The sequence below is a fragment of the Juglans microcarpa x Juglans regia genome, chromosome 1D, assembly GCF_004785595.1.
Source record: "Juglans microcarpa x Juglans regia isolate MS1-56 chromosome 1D, Jm3101_v1.0, whole genome shotgun sequence".
Lineage (NCBI taxonomy): Eukaryota > Viridiplantae > Streptophyta > Magnoliopsida > Fagales > Juglandaceae > Juglans > Juglans microcarpa x Juglans regia.
Genome location: NC_054594.1, coordinates 37,627,639 through 37,649,188, shown reverse-complemented (window position 1 = coordinate 37,649,188; position 21,550 = coordinate 37,627,639). Strand labels below are relative to the sequence as shown.

General features: G+C 38.5%; 1 long non-coding RNA gene, 1 other non-coding gene and 2 pseudogenes across 2 annotated transcripts; 3 read left to right on the top strand and 1 right to left on the bottom strand.

The window, feature by feature from the left end:
• Positions 1 to 203: 203 nt before the first annotated feature.
• On the bottom strand, positions 204 to 277 carry TRNAN-GUU. The gene has a single exon. It is a non-coding gene; the product is annotated as a tRNA-Asn (tRNA).
• Positions 278 to 707: 430 nt separating this feature from the next.
• On the top strand, positions 708 to 6,373 carry LOC121247245 (annotated as a pseudogene).
• A 4,101-nt stretch (positions 6,374 to 10,474) lies between these two features.
• On the top strand, positions 10,475 to 21,219 carry LOC121251991 (annotated as a pseudogene).
• On the top strand, positions 14,350 to 16,642 carry LOC121251998. The gene is made up of 3 exons (XR_005938163.1): positions 14,350 to 15,178; positions 15,677 to 15,736; positions 16,157 to 16,642. It is a non-coding gene; the product is annotated as an uncharacterized LOC121251998 (long non-coding RNA).
• Positions 21,220 to 21,550: the final 331 nt, after the last annotated feature.

Genomic DNA, 21,550 nt, shown 5'->3' with positions numbered 1-21,550 from the left:
GTACTCAATTTATTTAGAACCTTCTGAGGATTTTCTATAGAGAATGGCCATAATTTATTTGAAGCAGGATCGTCATATGTACTTAAGTGGTGATTTTTTTTGTTTTTCCCCCTCTTTTGGTGTCCCGAGTGTTGGCGAGTTCATGTTTAAGATGCATAGTTGAGAAAGGATAAAAAAAAAAAAAAGCTTTGTGGGAGCTAAAACGCTAGAAGGAGGGCTCGAACCTCCGACCTTGTGGTTAACAGCCACACGCTCTAGCCAACTGAGCTATTCCAGCTTTCTGATGCTTCAACAGGAAGCTACTAAACTTATTCTAACTGAAAATGCTTGGAATCTCCTCGATGACAAACCGCCATAGGTGGTGGTTGGTTTGCTGCACATCAATCTTCTTGCCAGATGGGCCCCCGGGTGGTGGCTCAACCCTTGTTTGCAATCAATGAAACTCATTCCTGAACAAAACACCCGTCCGACCCCTGAATAGACCATCTACCCATCCTATCCTGACGTCAGGATTACTGAATTCGAAAGATCGAGCGATGAGAACGGTATGCTTTCCCATTTGTCCCTGCTGTGGGTTTATATTACGATGATGCTTAGATATTTTGCCAAGACAAGCTGATGTGTAAGTCGAGAATAGAATTTAAGAGTGTGTACTGTTTTCCCAACAACAGATGTGGTTGGTTGCGATATTGTTTAATTCCTGCCACATGAAAATATCTTATGATTCTACGGAGTCTGGATTGTTTACTGTTGATGTGAGGGTCCATCACCCGTGCTTCCAACTAATACTCAAGCTTTTAGGGATACAATCATCAGCGTTGTTCCCTCTTTTGTTGGACTTCTGGTCTTGCAAAGACGGCGGTCACGCACGACTACAGGTGAATATCAGGGCAGAAATCGCTTCCAATTACGACCGAGAAAGAGAGCTAAGAACATTTGATGAGTCAAGAGCTGGTGTAAAGGGAGTAGTAGATGCTGGGGTGACAAAAATTCCTCGTATGTTCTACACTGCACAATTTAGCCTGCATCAGAAGTCAGGAAGCGACTCCCAATTCTGTATTCTCGTTATAGACCTTGAAGGTATCCGTAACAACTCAATTGTACGAGCTGAAGTCATTGAGTAAGTCCGAAATGCTTGCGAGAAATTCAGTTTGATGCGAAGAAAGAATTCTATTCGCGTGATTACAGGAAAAAGGTGCTTTACCTTTCCAATTATGATCTGTACCAATCACCGGCAGCTAATTGGAGGGAGTCAGTTCTTTGTTTCGCGACACCTAGTCCCCCCGAACCGGAAGAACTACTTGCATTATGTAGGTAGTTCGCAAAGCTATTAATCTTAACATCTGGTAAAACAGTTTATGCAATCCTAGCATTTTTGTTCTCTCTCATTAGGCACATAAAATCCCCTTTCTTTCTTCTGACATAATCTAACATGACATCCTCCTTATGTTGTTTCATCTACCACAAAAGGCATAAAAGACTTTTAATGTCTGCTTGATGGGCTGGCTTGTAGAGAGAGAGAGTGAATGAATACTTAAAGCAAGTTACGAACTTGGGGCTTACTCTGTTTGAGTTGCTATCCGAGGGTCTTGGGCTAACTCCCAGCCACCTAAAAGACACGAATTGTGCCGAGGAGCTTCTCCTTCTTGGCAGCTACTAGCCGAGATGCCCTGAGCCCGAATTGACTTTGGGGAGTAGCGACCACACTGACGGCAGCTTCATTGCCATACTTGATCAAATTGGTGGCCTCCAAGTTCTGCATGAGAATCAATGGGTCAATGTTCCTCCCGTGCATGGAGCTCTAGTAGTCAATGTTGGACATCTTCTGCAGGCAAGTCTATCTTATTTAGCTTAATTCATTAATGTTAATTCGGTATCACAATCATGCCAACATCATTATATTTCCATTACTATATGGTTTCACAGGCAAAGATATGTAAGAACACGTCTTAGCATGCTTCCAAACGGGTATTCACTTCACTATTGACTTTACTTGTTGATGTCGTGTTTCGCAGTCTGAGCAACTCCACGTTGGGGTCGATTTGTTCCTTCGAATATGGGGAAATGGGGGCTCGGGGTAGTGAGAAACACCTTTGATACTTAAGTCAGTTTTGGCTTCTAGGTCTATAATTTAAGGGAGCCCAAATGAAAGTGCTTAGAGAGTTTTCTGCTCCGTGAGGGGGTATATATACCTAGTAGGGGTGGTCCCTCAGTGAGCCGATCGTGGTGATGTCGCTCCGTACTCAGGTCGTGCCCTCTTCCAACATTCTGTCATGCAACAAGCCATCCATACCTAATCGTGGCGGCCGTTGACAGTCCAGGGTTAGTGTCATTGCGTGTCCATCTTCGTCCTTCATTAAATGTGGCGTGACCTCTGTTTGACACGCCCACCTTTTGAGTCTATTCAGCAGTCTGCGATCAGGGACCAAGGTTGTCCCTGACTCTGTGCATATGGGTTGTCGACTAGTAGAGGTGCTAGGCCTTTCTTACTAAGGTCCACGTCCCATGTGTGCTACCTTGTTGCTTCTTCTTAGGCTTTTTGGGCCGACCTTGCCCTTCTCAACTCAACCTAGCCCATCTTATCCTCCCATACCGATTTCCTTCTGCTGGACTGTCCTTAGACCCATCAATGCATCATGGGTCGGGCCCGTGTGGTTCGGCCTGACACTAGGAACAGCCTTCCTCACACTTCTATCAGGGTATCAAACAATGCGACGCCCTGAACCCAATGGGATTTAAAGGTGAACAATTTTGATTTTACATGAAGAAATAATAAATAAATAGCACAATCTTCTAACATGTAAAGCTTGAATATTCAAAACAATCCTAGGTGTATACCTCTTTAGTCACCAAATGTGTGAGGGGATATTTTTCGGCCCATAGAATTTCTTAGACCCAACCAATGGGAGGACTTACTGGAAGACATAATATTAGAGAAGAATAAGGTACAAGGAGGGATTAGAGGCATGGAGGTGTCAGGAGGTATGGGAAAATAATGTCAGGAGAGGAAAAATAGATATTTGACATAAAGCAAGGGAAAACAAGATGTCAGGAGAAGAAAAGTAGAGAAGTGACATAAAGCAAATGGGGGAGGCAGGAGATAAAAGGCAAGAGGAAACTACGGATTTGGGATCTTTTTTCTTTGGGAGGACTTTGATTTCTTTTGACTTTTGGACTTGTTCTTCATCCTGAGTGCTCTGGAGAGAACTTCTCCTTCAGTAAATAGATCTACAGCTTCCATTGTACAGTGAGAAATGAAAGGCTATGAGAGATTATAAACAAGCTTATTAGTTATTATAGTGGAATCTCCCCTCCTCAAACTCCCGTGGACGTAGGCTAAGTGCTGAACCATGTAAATTTGTGTGTTCATTCTCTTTATTTTCTACATTTAAATACCGTTCATCATCATGGATGTACAAACTATCATCGTACAGCCGCATTAGACCACTACCGGGGGCTGTACATAGCACTGATTGAGGCCCAACTTTGAAGACCCGAGTTGCTAGAGCCTGACTCAAAGGCGTGCGAAACAAGGCATTAATAGTGGCGCCGTCTGTGGGATCGTTATAGATTTTGCGTGTACTTTATATGCTTGCGACAACCTGTTCCAGGTGACCCGAAAGTCAAGAACGAGATTTTTCTTCGTGTACGCCTTCGAAGATTTTTCTATGGAATCGAAAGCAGAAGGAGGACGATTTTCTGATGCGCTAAATTATCTCCGAAGGGGCAGATGACACTCTCTTAAATAAGTGTTCTCAACCTTTCGACTTTTATTTTTATAAAAAATACTACTGCAAAAAATGGGCAACTACTCGCCCAGGCAATTAAGTGCACTGCATTTGATTGCTTTCCATGCATGTAGCGTAGGGCCTAGAACCCAAACTCCCTAACCACTCGGACTACAAATACACAGTCAGTAGAGCACATGGTTTACAAAAATAGAGAGGCTAAGGTACGCTAGACACACTCGCAGGATAGGGCCAAGTGTGCATAGTGCATTGATGTAGGTGGTCGTGCATGGCATGAATAGTGCCATACACGTACCACGTCGGGTGCACGACAACGTCACCCAGGAGCTCGCAGCACCAAGCCTGCCCAGACTACCCATCGGTGGCCTTCCCTCGGACTACTGGCGGTCTTTGACGGCATGCCCGCCAGCCCCCACCAGTGAGAAGCCATGAACAGTGCACTCCCGTGTGCACCTTAACTCGCACACGGGGCATGAGGCAACGACTTTGCCCATCAGCGCCAAGACTAGGGACCTCGTCGGTGGTCGCCTTGCGGCCCACCGGCATCCTCTGTCCCCGTTGGACTGATCTCTGACCACCTCGATAGATGAACGTCGTCCCGTGACCACGCACGACAGTGCATAGTAATAGCAATAACATAAAGTGCTACGGCCCCGCCAGTGTAACCGACGGCGTGGTGACTGGCGGCGCTGTCTGCGACTGCCCCTCACGGAGGGGACCCCATCGTGCAGACCCCATGCCCGAGACCACGTGGCCTATTTTCTCCTCTGCCCGGTCGCATCATGGCACATTGGGGGTGCCGGAAGCCACCATGTGGACCGCCGGCATTTTCTACCCCACCTGAACATCATCTCCGCAGCCAGTTGAGGTACTCGTCAGCCATGCACTGGGCCAAGGACAACACAGAAGACAAAAATATGTATCAACAGGATCTCCATCAACAAAATCTTTATCAGCAGAATCTCCACCAACAAAATATTCATCAGTGGAATCTTCATCAATATAATCTTCATTAGCAGAATCTCCATGAACAGAATCTTCAACAATGGAATCTCCATCAAAGAAATCTTCACAAACAGAAACTAACACTCTGACAATGCAGGAATGAGCAAATGAAAAGAAAAGTTAAGGAAAAGCGGCGGGACAAAGCAAAAGATAAAAAAAAAAAAAAAAAAAAAAAAAAAAAAAAAAAAAAAAAAAAAAGAAGAAGAAGAAGAAGAAGAAGAAGAAAGGAAGAAGTAAACGGAAAGGGAAGCAAAAGGGAAGAAAAAAAAGGATTGAATGGAAAGGACCAACGCTAAGGAAATATGAGCGAAGGAAAAGATGGCTAAAAGAAATAAGGGTGAAAGGAAATCGCTAAAGGAAATGCATAAATAGAAGGAAAATGCAACTAAAGAAAATAGGAAAATAAATTAAGGTTAAAGGAAATCAGTAGGACAAAGCGATGACACGAAGGCTCGGCGAGGTAGAACCCCACCTAAAGACCAGCAAGCGGAAAAACTGACGGCCCAGCAGAATGAGGTGAGGCGAATGGAAAATAGGCTAAACAATTCCCATCGGACAGGTCTGAGAGGAATTGGTGGGGTAACTATGAGGGGATATTTCTCCGGCCCATGGAATTTCTCAGGCCCAACCAATGAGGGAGACTCACTAGAAGACAAAATATTAGAGAAGAATGAGGGGATAAGAATGGACCAGAGGCATGGAGGTGTCAAGAGAGGAAAATGGAGGATTTGACGTAAAGCGAGGGAAAACAAGGTGTCATGAGAGAAAAAGTATGGAAGTGACTTAAAGTAAATGGGGAGCAAAAAATAAAAGGTAAGAGGAACCTACGTATTAGGATCTTTTTTCTTTGGGACGACTTTGAGTTTTTCTGACTTTTGGACTTCTTCTCAGAGAGTTCCGGAAATAACTTATCTTCCAGCAAATAGATCTACACCTTCCATTGTACAATGAGAAAGGAGAGGTTATGAGAGACTATAAACAAGTTTATTATAATGGAATCTCCCATCTTCAAACCTCTGTGGGCGTAGGCCAAGTGCCAAACCACGTAAATCTGTGTGTTCATTCCCTTTATTTTCTGCATTTAAATATCATTTATCGTCTTGGATGTACGAACTGACACCATATAGTCACACCAAACCACTACCGGGGGCTCCACACAGCACCAATCGAGATTCAACTCTGAAGACCCGAGTTGTCGAAGCCTGCCTCAAAGGCATGCGAAACAAGACGTTAACAAGATGTATATCCAATTTCTGCTATAGGGTGATCAAATTTCCCGCAAGAGATGGCTGGTATTGATTCGAATATATTCAATTACTAGACTATAAATGCATGCATCAAACAATACTAACCTCGTATTTGTGCAGCTTATCACAAACGATAGATTCATTAGCGTGAATCACAGAGTAATAGCGAAGCGAGCAGGGCCAAGAATTTCGGTGGCTAGTTTTTTTAGACCCTATGTCCAGACAGGCACAAGAGTTTATGGACTAATGAAGGAATTGTTATCGGAAGATAGACCCCCCATATACAGGGAAACTGACGCAAAAGAATATCTAATGCGCTACTTCTCCAAAGAGGTTGATGTCATCTCTCCATTGCAACGTTTTAAGGTGTGAAGATGTCATTCGACTGATATTCAGATTCAAATCTGTCATCGGTAGAACTATTCATGCTTCTAATCGTCTGCCAACCTTTTTCATGTGTCTTATTGTAATGACTCCACTATGCCATGTCTATAATGTGGAAGCAAAAACATGATGCTTATACGGGTGTGATGCATTATCTTCAGAGCTATTTGATTATTATTGAAGGAATAAGCATGCCTTACGCCCTATTATCCCTGTGGGATTTGCGTTGCATTCTTTTAAAAAATTATTGGATATCTTATGAATGGACATTATTGCTTTCACCTTGAAATTTCTATTTAAAATTGCATAGGATGAAAGTCAGATCCATAGCTGCCAAATTTGAAAATCCAATAGAAATTCCTCTTGAAAAACCCAGGCCAACTAGCAGCAGATGTAACAAAAAAAGGCCTGGCTTGCCTCCTGTATTCCTCAATGGATGGAGGCTGGCAGGTTTGGGGCATGGGAAGGGATATAAAATTTTCATCTCATCTCATCTTATTTTCAAGCATAACTTAAATATAAAATTTTCAAATTAATCATTATAACTTTTTCAAATAAAAAATAAAAAATAATTCTAACTTTTTCAAATCTCAAACAAAAATAATATTATAAAATTATTTTCTTATAATATTTTAACTTTATAATATTTTTTATTCAGTTTTTTCTCTCTTACTTCTCAAAACCCAAAAAATACTTAACTCAAATTATCTCATTACTATTCACAAATTATTTTACTATCATTCACAAAATTTTCATATCATCTCACTCTTCAAACCAGCCAGTTTCCCGTATATGTGCAATTTAGGAGTAAATCTTTCTCTTAGAAAGAGCTCTAAATAATAATAATAATAATTAAAAAAAATACTAAGGGCCGGTTTGGATAATGTCATCTTAACATTTGAACATCACTCAAATACAAACATTTTTCAATTTTAAATTTTTAACTTTTTTATCTAATCATTACAACTTTTCCAAACTTCCAAACAAAATAAGAAAAATAATTTAACATTTTTAAATCCCAAAACAAAAATTATATTAAAAATTATATTCTAAAATTATTTTGAATTTATAATATTTTTATTCAATTTTTTTCTTTCATTTTTAAAACCCCCATAAACATCTTAACACGAATTACTTCACTAATATTCACAGATTTTTCATCTTATCTTAATATCCAAATGAGGAGGACTAATAATAACAATAATAATAATAACAACTAAGATAAAGAAAATAGATTCCCGAACTCGATCAAATAAGATTGAAATATGGTTTTGTTTGGATAATGAGTTGATCTCATCTAATCATGATAGTTTTCCCAAAATTTCAAATAAAATAAAATAAATAATTCAATTTTTTTAAATCTCAAAACAAAAATAATATTAAAAAAATAATATTTTATTTAACTTTCAACTCTCATCTTAACTCAATTCACTATCTAAACCTCTTTAGATTGTCTTAATAATTGTCTCGAAACCGATAACATTAGTCATTAAGTAGCCAACTATAATCCAATCTTTCTTTAGGGTGAGACAACGTTGAGTTGATCCACTTGTTTTTGGGTGCGAACTTTGGACGTGTTGGAATCGGGACGGGCCTACAAGAAAATTACTTATTTGCGACCAGTTAATTCTATCAAAATAACTATTTACAACTAAAATTAGTTGTGAATAGTCTTTTAATTGCAATAAATTAGTCACAAAAGTACAAAAGTCTATTTTTCTTGTAGCGGGAGTGGTGACCCCTATACGCCTAAGCCCCCTTCACAGCTATACTATACTCACGCTGGCTCCATACCCAAAGATCATTCGGGATTGGTATGAGAGGGGCTTGAAGTTCTTCAATTTGATATTAAAGAAAGTCACATGAAAAAGGGTCCTGACTCCTGACTCTTCCCACCCTCTCTTGGGTTGGTGGGAAGAGAGTCAAGACTCCTAACTCTATGCGTTGACGATGTGGAGATCCCCTATTGTGAGTTTGACGTTTACACGAGTGGAAGTGAGCCTCGCTAAAGGGGGTTGGGGCCATCTTGGTTGCTATATATTCTTTTTTGCCCTTTTTTATTTTTTAATTTAACCAGAAGTCATGTTAGACAATTGTTAATTTGTTTAGAAGAACAGGTCTTGTAGACCTGTTCACTCGCAGAAGATTCCTTTATTTCCTCTATTTCAGGAGTTCAAAACACCTCAACATACTCCACTTCTTTAGGAGTATAACTGGAAATTTTAAATTTTGAATTTATACGATGTATAGGCAACTAAGTAGGATAACAGTTAGAGTTATGTTCTATTTAAAGTCCTTGTATACACACAACTCAAACATACATAAATTCAAGCATTTCGGATTTTTATGAAACTTAGTATTCTGTACATGGTATCAGAGCCAAAAGTAATTGTTGAAGCCAAGGAATCATAGTCCTAGCCAAGTCCTGCAAGTACATAGGTGATCATGGTCTTTATTTATCTTAGCGGCACTACATTCTTGATCTTCTTATATGCTGTAAAATGGACAAAGCAAAGCCTTGTATTACTCCAATGTTGACCTCACATCCCTTAACAAAATTTGATGGTATACATTTTCATGATCCTCATTTGTATCAAAGTGTAGTTGGAAGGCTGCAATATCTCTTTTACTTGGCTTGAACTTGCTTTTGCAATCTATAAAATTAGCAAGTATAAGCAAAATCCAATAGAGCCGCATTGGGCAGTTGTCAAACACATATTGCATTATTTGAATAACACCATTTCTCATGCTTTATTGATACAACATGCTACTGATCTTTAGCTTCAAACGTTCAGTGATGTAGATTAGGCATCCAATCGTGACGACAAAAGATCCATTGGTGCTTACTGTGTTTATTTGGGCAAAAATTTGATTTCATGGAGTTGCAAGCAACAGTAGACCTTTGCTCGCAGCATCACAGAAGCTAAATGTAAGGCACTTGCAAATGCTGCTGCAGAAATTCAGTGGATAAAGTCGGTGCTAACTGATCTTTGTGTTCCAATTGTCCACTCTCCAATTCTCTGGTGGGATAACATAGGAGCTGTTTATTTGACTAGCAATAAGCTATTTCATGCTCGCACGAAACATATTGAAATCGTCTTTCATTATGTTCGTGATCAAGTCCTACGTTGTCAACTTCATGTTGGATTTGTTTTAACCAAGGACCAATATGCAAATGCTCTTACGAAGCTGCTGCTCTCTATTCAATTTCATCTTCTGCGTGACAATCTCACGATTCGTTCCTTACCCTTTTGATTGAGGGGGCGTGTAGAAGAACAAGTCAACAAGACCTGTTCATCCATAGAAGACTCCTCTATTTCAGGAGTTCAAAACACCTCAACAAACTCCACTTCTTTAGGAGTATAGCTGACAATTTTAAATTTTGAATTCATACGATGTATAGGCAACTAAGTAGGATAACAGTTAGAGTTATGTTCTATTTGAAGTCCTGGTATATGCACAACTCAAACACACAAAAATTCAAGAATTTCATATTTTTATGAAAGTAGCCTCATTTGTTTTCAAAAAACATCTCATCTCATCTCATCTTATTTTATCTAATCATTACAACTTTTTTAATTTTCAATACAAATTAAAATAAATAATTTAACTTTTTCAAATTCTAAAAAAATTAATATTAAAAATATATTCTAACAATACTTTATTTAATTTTTTAATTTTAATTTCAACTCATCTCATATCTAAAAATAAACTATTAGTATTCTCTATAATTTGTGTTAGCTTCTTTTAGCAATTTACTTGATAGAAAGGGCTGTGAAAGTCTAAAATATTTCATATAAAAACTCGGATCCTAAAGTTTTTTCTTTTAGAGGTGAAAAATCAAAGCATCTGTAGCTGTTTTCTGAATTTTCCCAATAAACAACTGCTGATATGATTACTTTTTTTTCTTCCCCTCCTTTAATTTGCTATCCGATCGCTTGTTTTTTCTGTTGAAAACTTCAAGACCAGCGCTCAGCTTTCGACTGTTGTTATATTCTTTTTTAATAGCCAAGTGGTTGCAGTATTCTCCATATATCCATTTAAAACACAAGAGGTGGTAGCACGTGGTAGCAGTATTAGCTCTCTGTTGTCTTCTTATGTGGAGTCCTTGGAAAATGAAAGATTCTTTTGACTCCAGAAGAGCGTTAGACAAGCAGCTGATCCATTGATTCATTGCAACATATGAAAAAAGAATTTTCTGGTTACAAAGCTCGATTAGCAGAATTTATTGTAGACATGGAACACAAATATGACCGGAGAAGTGAACTGAAGGCATTTGATGAGTCAAAAGCTGGGGTAAAGGGACTTGTGGATGCTGGGGTAGCAAAGATCCCGCGGATATTCGTCCATGATGAGCAACATCAGCAATATTACGACTACTCAGGTTCCAGCTGGGACCCCAAGTTCGGCATTCCGATCATAGATTTCCAAGGCATCAATGGAGATGCTAGTCTGCGTGCGAAGGTAGTTAACGAAGTCAGAGTTGCATGTGAAAATTGGGGTTTCTTTCAGGCAGTCAATCATGGAGTTGAGGTCTCTCTGCTGGATGAGATGATCGATGGGGTATTCAGATTCACGAGCAAGAGCATGCGGTTAAGAGTGTATTTTATACACGCGATGAAACGAAAAAGGTGACATACAACACCAATTTCGATTTCTACCAAGCACCAGCAGCTAATTGGAGGGATACCCTATACTGTGCTATGGCTCCTTCTCCACCCGACCCTGAAGAATTTCCCCAAGTATGCAGGTATAGCTTTCCCAGTACTGATTTTGTTTACAGGTTCGGGAAAATATATTTCCCCCAAATATAAAAAGTACACCTTGCAATCTTTAACTCAAAAAAAAAAAAAAAAAAATGAAACTGATAAATGGCACCGTTGTCTTATTCTAGCGGTTCAGATGAAAAAAAAAAAAAAATAGATGATGTTTTCCTTCTCTGTCTTAGTATTTGGGAATTGGGGAATTTCAATCATGTCCTAGACCGATTTGCAGAGATATAACGATTAATTACTCGAAGAAAGTAATGAGATTAGGCCTTACTATACTTGAGTTGCTGTCGGAAGCTCTTGGACTTAAATCCAACCACCTCAAAGACATGGGTTGCGCTGAGGGACTTTATGTTGTAGGACATTACTATCCAGCATGCCCCGAACCTGACTTGACTTTAGGCCTCAGCCGACACACTGACAGTGCCTTCCTCACGGTGTTTTTACAAGACCAAATGGGTGGCCTTCAAGTCCTCCATGAGAATCAATGGGTGGATGTTACCCCCATCCCGGGATCTCTGGTTCTAAACCTGGGAGATATGATGCAGGTAACTAATTTTCATTCCTCCAGAACGAACCATGTTATAATTATCATTTCCATTGCAAAAGAAATTTATAAAAGACATGATACTATCATTCTCAATTTTGCATTTTCATTCTCAAAAAGTTAAAAGAGTTCTCATGGGCAAATTTGCGAAGAAAGAAGTTGTATATGTAACTTCTTAAGTGGTCTCTGTACATGCATATTGTTCTTCAACTTCAAATTTGGTTCAATTGTCAATATACCCGATAGACTCAACGCTGATCCCAGAAGTAAAATATGTCGATGGCGAGAACATTTATTTCTTTTCTGAACAAATTAAAAGTTATCAAGCAATCATATTGCTGAACTGATAAAAATGTAGCTTTTAGTTTCCATGTGTTTTTCTGCAGATAATCTCCAACGATAAGTTCAAAAGCGTGTTTCACAGAGTACTGGCAAAGAATGTAGGTCCAAGAATATCCGTGGCTAGTTTTTTCAGAACACATTTCAAACAAGAGACTTATACCCCCAGGCTGTATGGACCGATAAAGGAGCTGCTATCAGAAGAAAACGCCCCAATCTACAGGGAAACCACCATAAAAGATTATGTTGCTTATATCTACTCGAAAGGACTCGACGGGACCTCCGGACTTGAACATTTCAAACTTTGAAGTCTGTCATCCCTGCATGTTTTGGCTTAGCTGTGGCGGCTTATAGAGTTGATTATGGTTCATCTCCAGTCTTTGAGCTTCAACTCTGACCTTTAAAGTTTGCTGCGAGTGTACTTTTGCAATTCCCAACTTTGCTACGCTTGTCCATGCTCTGCTCCGTATTCTTAGGCAAGGTTTAGATAGTGAATTGAGATGAGATGAATTGAGATAAAAGTTGAAAATTGAATAAAATATTATTAGAATATTATCTTTTAATATTATTATTATTATTATTAATGATTAGATGAGATGAGTTAAAATGAATCGGACGATTTCTTAATCTCAACCAGGCATTAGTGTGCATCTCTCTTGTACAACATATTTGACCTATATTGTTGAAGGCCCGTGCATGGATTACTTGCAGACATTGTGCTTTAGGTAAGGTTGTGTAGATGACCCAAAAACCCGTTAGACCCGTTCAAAATGACCCAACCCGACTCGACATTTATCGGTTCATTCTCTGATCGGTTTCTAGCCCGACTAGTTACGGGTTGGTGTCAAACCAACCTATAAATAAGAAGCTTATCAAACCCTAGCTGCCCAACTCCCAAGTCCCATGAGCTTTTCGCATCTTTCTTATCAAGTTCCGGCACAACCACGTCCAGCTCATCTGAGTCTCCCTCAATACCCAAATCCAAATATTCAACAATTTTGCACATACGACAGCAACCACAACCATCTATAAATGCTAAATCATAATCTCAAAAGTCGAGCCTTCTATTTCTTCTATGCGATACAAACCGAGCCTTCTATTTCTTCTTCTCTGAGAGGTTACTTGGCATGGGTTTTCCCAAGAATGTCGTAACTTGGGTCTCTAGACGAATCTTATTCTAGGTCAGATCCTTCACTTTCACAGTAAACTTCCTCTTCTTCAGACTGGTAATCATCGGACTACTTAGAGAAAGCCATCGTTTGTTTCTCATCCTATTTTGCTCAGAAAAGTTTCCTTTTCCTTCTCTCTTTTATTTGTCTCCTATCGATAGTGTAAGAAGAGACAGCTGAAATGCTGCTATCCTAGATTTCAAATGACTCCACCACAACGAAGCCATTGAAGATTCAACGACTGCATCGAGTTTTTGCAGACAGCTTCTGCATACGACTGCATCCGAATGACTCTTCGCAAAGTTTCGCTCTTTTCATCTTTTCATTTTTTGTTTTCTGGGGTTTTTTTCCTGAGATTGAGAAGAATCTGAGATAGAGATTATATTGCCATTTGTCCACAGATTTGAGATAAATCGATGTGCAAAAAGTTTGGTTTTATTTTTTGTTTGGTAAAGGTCGGGTCATACGAGTTTGATTCGAGTCTATTTTATTCGGGTCGGGTTGATGACTCCAGAAATGAGTGCACTCGGGTCAAGTCGAGTACAAACCCAGTTGTACCAGCTCTAGTTGCAGCCCTAGCTTTAGGCTATGTTTGATTAAGGAGATTACCTTGACTATCTCACTGTTATTCACTATTATTTATAAGCTATTTACTACTTTTTTATTTGTAACACCCATGCCCAACATCGAGTTCAGGCCAAGCTCGCGTTGAATAAATTTTATTTTTAGAAGTTAATATTTGTGGATAAACCCACAAGTTAATTTTATTGAAATTTAGTTAGGTCCATAGGCCCAAAATTTCATTATTAAAATCGCTAAGGTGTGATGATTTTAGAGTATATTAATGGCTCAATATTCATAGAAGCTCAAATTAGATTAATTGGAAAAACCCATAACTTTCTATGGTAGATTATAAGAGTTTTATTGAGCTCAATGGACAAAAGCCATTTTAATATTTATAGACCAAGTGAGCCCTAAATAATTAAAAAGTGGCCCAAGATTTTATTCTAAAAGCCCAACCGAACTACTCAACAATTTTAGGCATGTTCCTTCCTCCTCTTTCTTTCTCTGGGGTTTCCAGCTGCCTTTATATATATATATATATATATATATATATATATATATATATATCTCATGCACACGTAGAAATCTCCCTCAACTAGGGTTGTTGCACGTCCAAAATTCCTTCAGTTTCATTCCCTTTATATCTTTCCCACATACAAGCAGTTTGGAAACTACCACTCTCAATTTATCAAGTCGCGACACCCTCTCGCGTCAAACCAGACCAACCAACGGTCACCACCCATTCAACCTTCTCGGTCCCTTCCTCACTGCCCAATGGCCATCATAAAACGTCCTATCAAGCCCCATGTTGTTGCCATCCTCACCAAAATCCACACTCCTCTGCTGTAGCACTTGGTTAGGACGAGAGAAAGAAAACCAACCCACCACACAGCCTTTCATCAAGGCCAAAGAAGCCCACGCACATCACATGAAAAACATCGAATGGCATAGCCATCATCCACGTCCAACACAGCCACAATTGCACTACTGCCAACCACCTGTCCAGTAAGAAAGCCGATCACTCCCTTCTCAGTAACAAAACCCCGTTGCAGCATCAACCAACTCCACCCAGTCAATATCGCAGCCCACAACACGAAAGCTTGTGTTTTTAAGAAATAAAAAACAAAGCAAGGCCCACTCCCTCGTACGCCGTCCGTGATTCTTCGATTGCCACACCAATGGATGCTAGTTTCACATCAGATGCTTCACCACGGCCACCATCCGCTAGCACCTCCAAAAGCCAACCACTAAGAGCCACTACCTTACACAATCACTTGCACCAAGAACTCAACAAGCCTCTATTTTTAGCAATCTTATCAGAGCAATCGGAACACTACAAACCAACAACTACCACTATCTCTAGTGTTGCACATGACCGGGCAGCCACCACTACCGAGACTACATGGTAAGCCTATCTCTCTCATCTCTCCTATTTTCTCTCTTGCAACATCTCACCTTCCTCTCACATAGTCCACTCTCTATTTTTTATTTCGAGTCTAGTACAAAATATTAGATTATTACGGGTTGGCCACACAGAGAGGGTAGGAGTCACACATTCATTCTTTGGTTGCACCACCACTACACATTTTGGTTTTCATGAGCTTCACATGTTTATAGGTCTTGGGTGAATATTTTAATATGGATATTTTTTAGGGTCAGAGGACACAAATTTGAAGGGAAAATACTAGAATGTCAAATTATGGGGTTAATATTATATTAGGATTTAATTAGTAAATTGGTTAGAAAAATTAAGTGGAAATCAATTATTTATAGAGTGATGATATTTTAAGGTTTCAGAGATTTTATACATTAGGAAAATATTGATTTTTAATATCTCGGATGTCAATTACGAAGTACGTGTTCAATTAAAAATTTACGAAAGTTACGCTTGACTATTTTATAGGTGATGATCAATATTCCCTTAGCACTGTTGTGAGAAAATTCAGAGAAATTAAAGAGTCAGGTAAGTGGAGTTTCTATGCTAGACTTTGCATAAAATGAATGGGCTGATGTTGAATTTATGAAAAATGAGCATGATATGTTTTGAAAAGAAATGTGAATACAACCTCAATCATGTGCTCTGTATTACTCATGAAATTTTGTATAAGAAAATAGTATTTTTTTTTGTCATGATTGGTGTAGACATGAGATTATTTTTTGCATTATATTTTTTAACTGTGTCAAAAGAGCGAATATTAGATCTGCAAATGTTTGCATTGATTAAGTGAGATGCTTCAAATCTGTTTTTGATATTGTGAAGATGATATGAATTCGTTTAATACTCTGTTTTGATATGATGTGGCATTTGAGAAACCTTTGACATGACTTTCTGATTCTTTATTTGATTATGTTTCTATTTTGTTCCGTTATGACCACACCACAGGTGATAATAGTGGTATACTGCCCTACCATGAGTGATAATAGTGGTATACGACATTGCCACAGGTGATAATAGTGATATGTGACCCTGTCACGGGTGATAGCAATAGTATACGCCTGCCACAGGTGATAATAGTGGTATACACCCTTATCACATGTTATAGTAGTGACCTCTGTTTGAGTGCACACTCTTTGGTAACAGAGTAATTTATGCTCTGCTTGACTATTCGCAGATGCACAACCCTACCACGGGGGTTAAATATGACCTTTAATCTGATATGATACTTTGTCATGATAATGATGATGCTCAGTTACACTATGACAAATGACTTTTGAATAAGAATATTTCTAAAGTTTCGCTTTGATATTCTCATTAACATGTTATGATTTCCGTACTCTGAAAGTAAAATTGTTTTGTTATGCATTCTGAACTCTGTAAATGCTCATGTTTACATACTAGTATATGTTTTCTACTTACTGAGTTGTTGATAACTCATCTCTTATCTCGACAATATTTTTCAGATAATTTGAATATTTCAGCTGAGAATCAAAATTATGGAGCAAGGGTGAGATGATTTAAGTATAGTGGATTAAGGATAGAATGTTTCTATGAGTATTGACGAATTTTATTGAATAATTTTATCGTGTTCTTGTGACTTGATATTTTGGAAAGTTGATTATGTTAAGGTAGTGGGTTTGAAATAATCATTTTTATATGGCATTAAAAATTTGGAGTATATAAATATATTGTGGAATGTGAGTTTAAGTCACAGGAAGTAACTCTCCAACCTCTCCAGTATCGGGACGTTACATTATTGTTATTCATTAGTTTTTTACTACTATTCACAAATTATCTGAAATTACAACAACATCCAGCGTAGTCAGTTCTGTCAAGACTCTAATGAACTTGTGAGGGGGGTTATCCCTTGGACCAGACTAGGAGAAGGGCTCGAGCCAGAGTCTAAGGATAAGGCTTGGGTTGGGCTGAGCCAGCCCAGGAGGCCCAATAAGAGGGATGACTAGGCAGGGTACACTGACGAGAGGGCAAAAGGCAGGATATTCTGACACCATCATTGGCCGATAGGAAGGGACATCCCCTAACCCTAAACTTTGGTGGCCAGACATGTCAGAGATATGGGTATGTTTGACCGAGGTCACGCCGCATTAATGGGATGGAGAAAGCCACGTTAGGAGGTAAGCCATGCCGCATTTAATGTGTCTCTGGGCTCAGTACGCCACAACGTGAATCCTGGGTGTCAGGAATAGCCGCCATCAGGTCTGACTGATCTGCGACGCGGCAGGGACACTCGATCCCATACGGAACGACACACCCGCTGCCATGAGGGTTAGCTAGCCAAGTATAAATAACCTCCTCCCATGACCAGTGAATAGGTTAACATTGATATACACTTTTATTATCATTCTTCTTAAGATATTCTCTCTTCATCTCTCTCACTGAAACTAATTTGAGAGTCAGAGGTACTATGGATCCCAAGCTCCCCGTTTCTCATTTTAGCAGGAACCCAACTCGAGCCCCAACAACGTGGAGTTGCCCAGGCCGTAAAACACAACATCAATAGAACTAATATTCACGCAAGTTACTGAAGAAATTTGTGGCCATTGATGGGAGCACTTAAGTGATCATTATGAGATTTTTTATATCACACACACAAGAAAAAAAAGGAACAATTTAAGATAAAGACAACTCAACAACCAGATGTAAATTTTTTTCATACTGTCCAAAACAAGAGCAAAACTCGTGGAACTAATTCTTTCCTGCCTTAAGCTCTCTCTAAACTCACTCCCTTCCATTCCCCTTTCTCCACCCATAGTTTAGATGATGAAATTTTTTTTTCCCTCTCCCAGAATGAGAAATTATCGATCTATTGCCTTCGGGTCACCTTCGAACGACACGCACTATACCACCAACTTTCCTAGACGTCAATGTACGCAATTTAAGAAATTACGTCTCAAAACTCAAAGTTACTTTTTATTGTTTATCACATTAATATTGGGTTTTTCTGAGACCATCGTACGGACACCAAACTCACCGACTATAACTGAGATTATTATGGTATAATTTGCGTGTAAAGTTATTGCTCTTGCCTAAATATGAAACAAGCATTCGACACGCGGCACCATCTAATAGTTCTCATCAAATCCGTCATCAAATCTTATCTCTCTGTTCTCTGCTTCCCAAAACGTTCGAGAAAAATGACGAGCACGGGCGTCGGAGAACCACTGAAAGGAAATTTCATAAAATATGATCGGCTCGAAGAGCTAAAGGAATTTGACGAATCGAAAGCTGGTGTCAAGGGCCTTGTGGATGCTGGTATCGCCAGAATCCCCAGAATTTTCGTCCGGCCCCCAGAGGAGCTCGCCGTCGACCATCCCAATTCTGGCGACCCAATCAATACCCAATTCACAATTCCGGTTATCGACCTTGGCGACACCATAGGCAGGCGTGCAGAGGTCAGGGCCAGTGTACAGCGGGCCGCTGAAACAGCGGGGTTCTTCCAGGTTGTGAATCATGGGATCGCTAAGAGAGTGTTGGAGGAGATGTTGGAAGCAACGCGTCGGTTCCATGAGCTTCCAAGGGAGGTAAAGGCTGAGTATTATACCAGGGATCAGGCGAAGAAGGTGCTGTTTGAGAGTAACTTTGACTTGTACCAGTCGAAGTTTGCTAACTGGAGGGACAATGTGCTCTGCGTTATGGATCCCGAACCTCCCGAACCTGAAGAATTTCCTCCTGTTTGTAGGTATAGTTTGGGGATGTCATGAGTCTATATATACTGATTTACATATATCGACTACAACTAGCTATAGTTCTAGTATCTTGTTTCATTTTTCATCATAAATTCTCAGTTGTCATTACCTGAATTTTCTGGTAATATAAAGTTTGTGACCAAGGTTAAAGTGCACATGAAAGTTTCTATTGTTAAAAAAACTCCCTAGCTTTTTATTTTTTTTATTTTTATTTTTTTTAAAATTTAACTTTAGAGCACTTTTATTGGTATAAAAGCCAAACCCAATTTTTGACTAACAAGATATGAATTTGCCTTTATCTATTTCATTCACATTTAATTTTCATATTAAATTATCTATTTATTCTTTATATAATAATAAAATAATATTAATTTAATATTTTTTTAAAATTTATCTATTTGTATTATATTTTACTATTCTACTGATTATATATTAATTATTAATTATATTCTAATTAAATCATTAGTTAAAAAATCATATTTTCAATAATCATTTAATACTAATAACTACAAACGTGATGATGTGGTCCATTTCATGAGGGTAGAGCAAAGAAGCAGAAACAAAAAGAAAAGAAAAACAAGTCAAGGAAAAAGCAACATACTTTAGTACAAAGAGGAGAAAAATCAAGAGGAGTAGGACAGAATAATAGTAAACAATTGTTTTGGTCGAGCTACAGTGCACAATCAAATATGACCAAAGGCTTGAATTTACTGTAGTTGAAAGTTATTCTTAAATGAATTTGCCTAATCCAATGTAATATATTTTCATGTCCTATTAACCATTTGAGTGACTTTATTTAGATTTGACTATTCCAATAAGAATGCTCTTGACAATAAAATTGCTATTATTGATATGACTCCTACTTTGCTAATTAGTATGCTCATTCATCTGATCTGCAGAGACATAACAATTGAGTATGCCAAGCAAGTCCATAAGCTGGGGATCACTTTATTTGAATTGCTATCAGAAGCACTTGGGCTCAAAACTGACCACCTACTAGAACTGGATTGTGCAAAGGGCCAAGCTTTTCTTCTTCACTACTATCCAGCATGCCCTGAACCCCAACTGACCATGGGCACAAGCAAACACTCGGATCCTGATTATTTAACCATATTACTTCAGGACCATGTTGGTGGGCTCCAAATTCTTCATCAAGATCGTTGGATTGATGTTCACCCTTTACCTGGGGCTCTAATAATCAACATTGGAGATCTCTTACAGGCAAGAGTTTATTTTTTTAATATTTCTTTCTACTTTCAATGTTCACTTCATATATATAATATATATATCTGGGTCATATGACAGTCACTACTTCAATTTTACAAAACTTTTTATCTCATGTAATTATTATAATTTTTTCAAATTTTCACACAAAATATAATAAACAATTCAACTTTTTAAATCTCAAAATAAAAATAATATTAAAAATATATATTCTAATAATATTTTATTCAACTTTTAACTTTATCTCATCTCATTTGCAAATACAAACGAGACCTAAGTAGAATGAGAATCATTTAGATTTCTTATGATAACTCCACTGTAGATTCTAAAATACATCGAATTCATAATTTAGCTGCCGGCCGACTAGAATTATTTTATCTTTTTGTTTAAAATGCTTAAGCTTTTTCATTATTGGTGTACTAGTGGAGCATACAGTGAGCCATTCTAAAGTACATAGAATTCAAATATCTGAAGTTTCTGAAAAAACCCGAGTTTTTCAGGGTGAACAATTATTTTATGTTCATGATTGTTTGTGAATGGGTATAAGGGTTGTTATGCTGTGTTCTTGCAGCTCCTGTCTAATGACAGATTTAAAAGTGTAGAGCATCGAGTGCTGGCAAACAGTGTAGAACCAAGAGTGTCTATTGCATGCTTTTTCACTCCCAAGCATTACCATTCAAGAATTATTAATGGCCCCATCAAGGAATTGTTATCGGAAGATAATCCTCCCGTATACAGGGAAACCTCAGTGCAAGAACTCATTGCATCCTTCTATGACAAGGGAATTGAAGGGAACTCTGCCCCAAGGCCCATAGCACGCTTCAAGTTGCAGCAGTCAATGGAATAATATTAGCAGACCTTTAATCTAATATCTTATAAGAACGAACCTACGTGAGATGAGCAATCCATATTAAAACTCACGTTATTTGCAAAACATACTGAACTAAATAACTGTGTATGATATAAGTTGCCCATGTTTTACTCCATGCTCTTGGCAAATACTACTTGTGTTGAAGCGTGGAATATATAAAAAATATGCCGTTATTTCTAAAACCTCTTGCTCTTCTTTGGAATGTACTGATCAGCCTAATCATCGAGGTAAATTGTGCCTCGCCTGAAACACTGAAGGTGGCTCTGTTTATGGGGTGACAATGATCTCTCTCTAATCCGTCAATACTAATTCAGAAAAGCTATATAGATACAATAAAATGATTTAATTTCCCTGGGATTTGTGAACAACTAGAGAAATTACATTGGATTCCTTGACATTTGACAGAATGTCTGTGGCTTTCATTTGCGTGGGTACCTTAAACAAATTATCATGTTTTCAATCTTCATCTGCAGCATTTGCTGCACAAGCAATTACAATTTACTTCGAACCAGCAGTCAGCACAAAAATCAAAGAAAT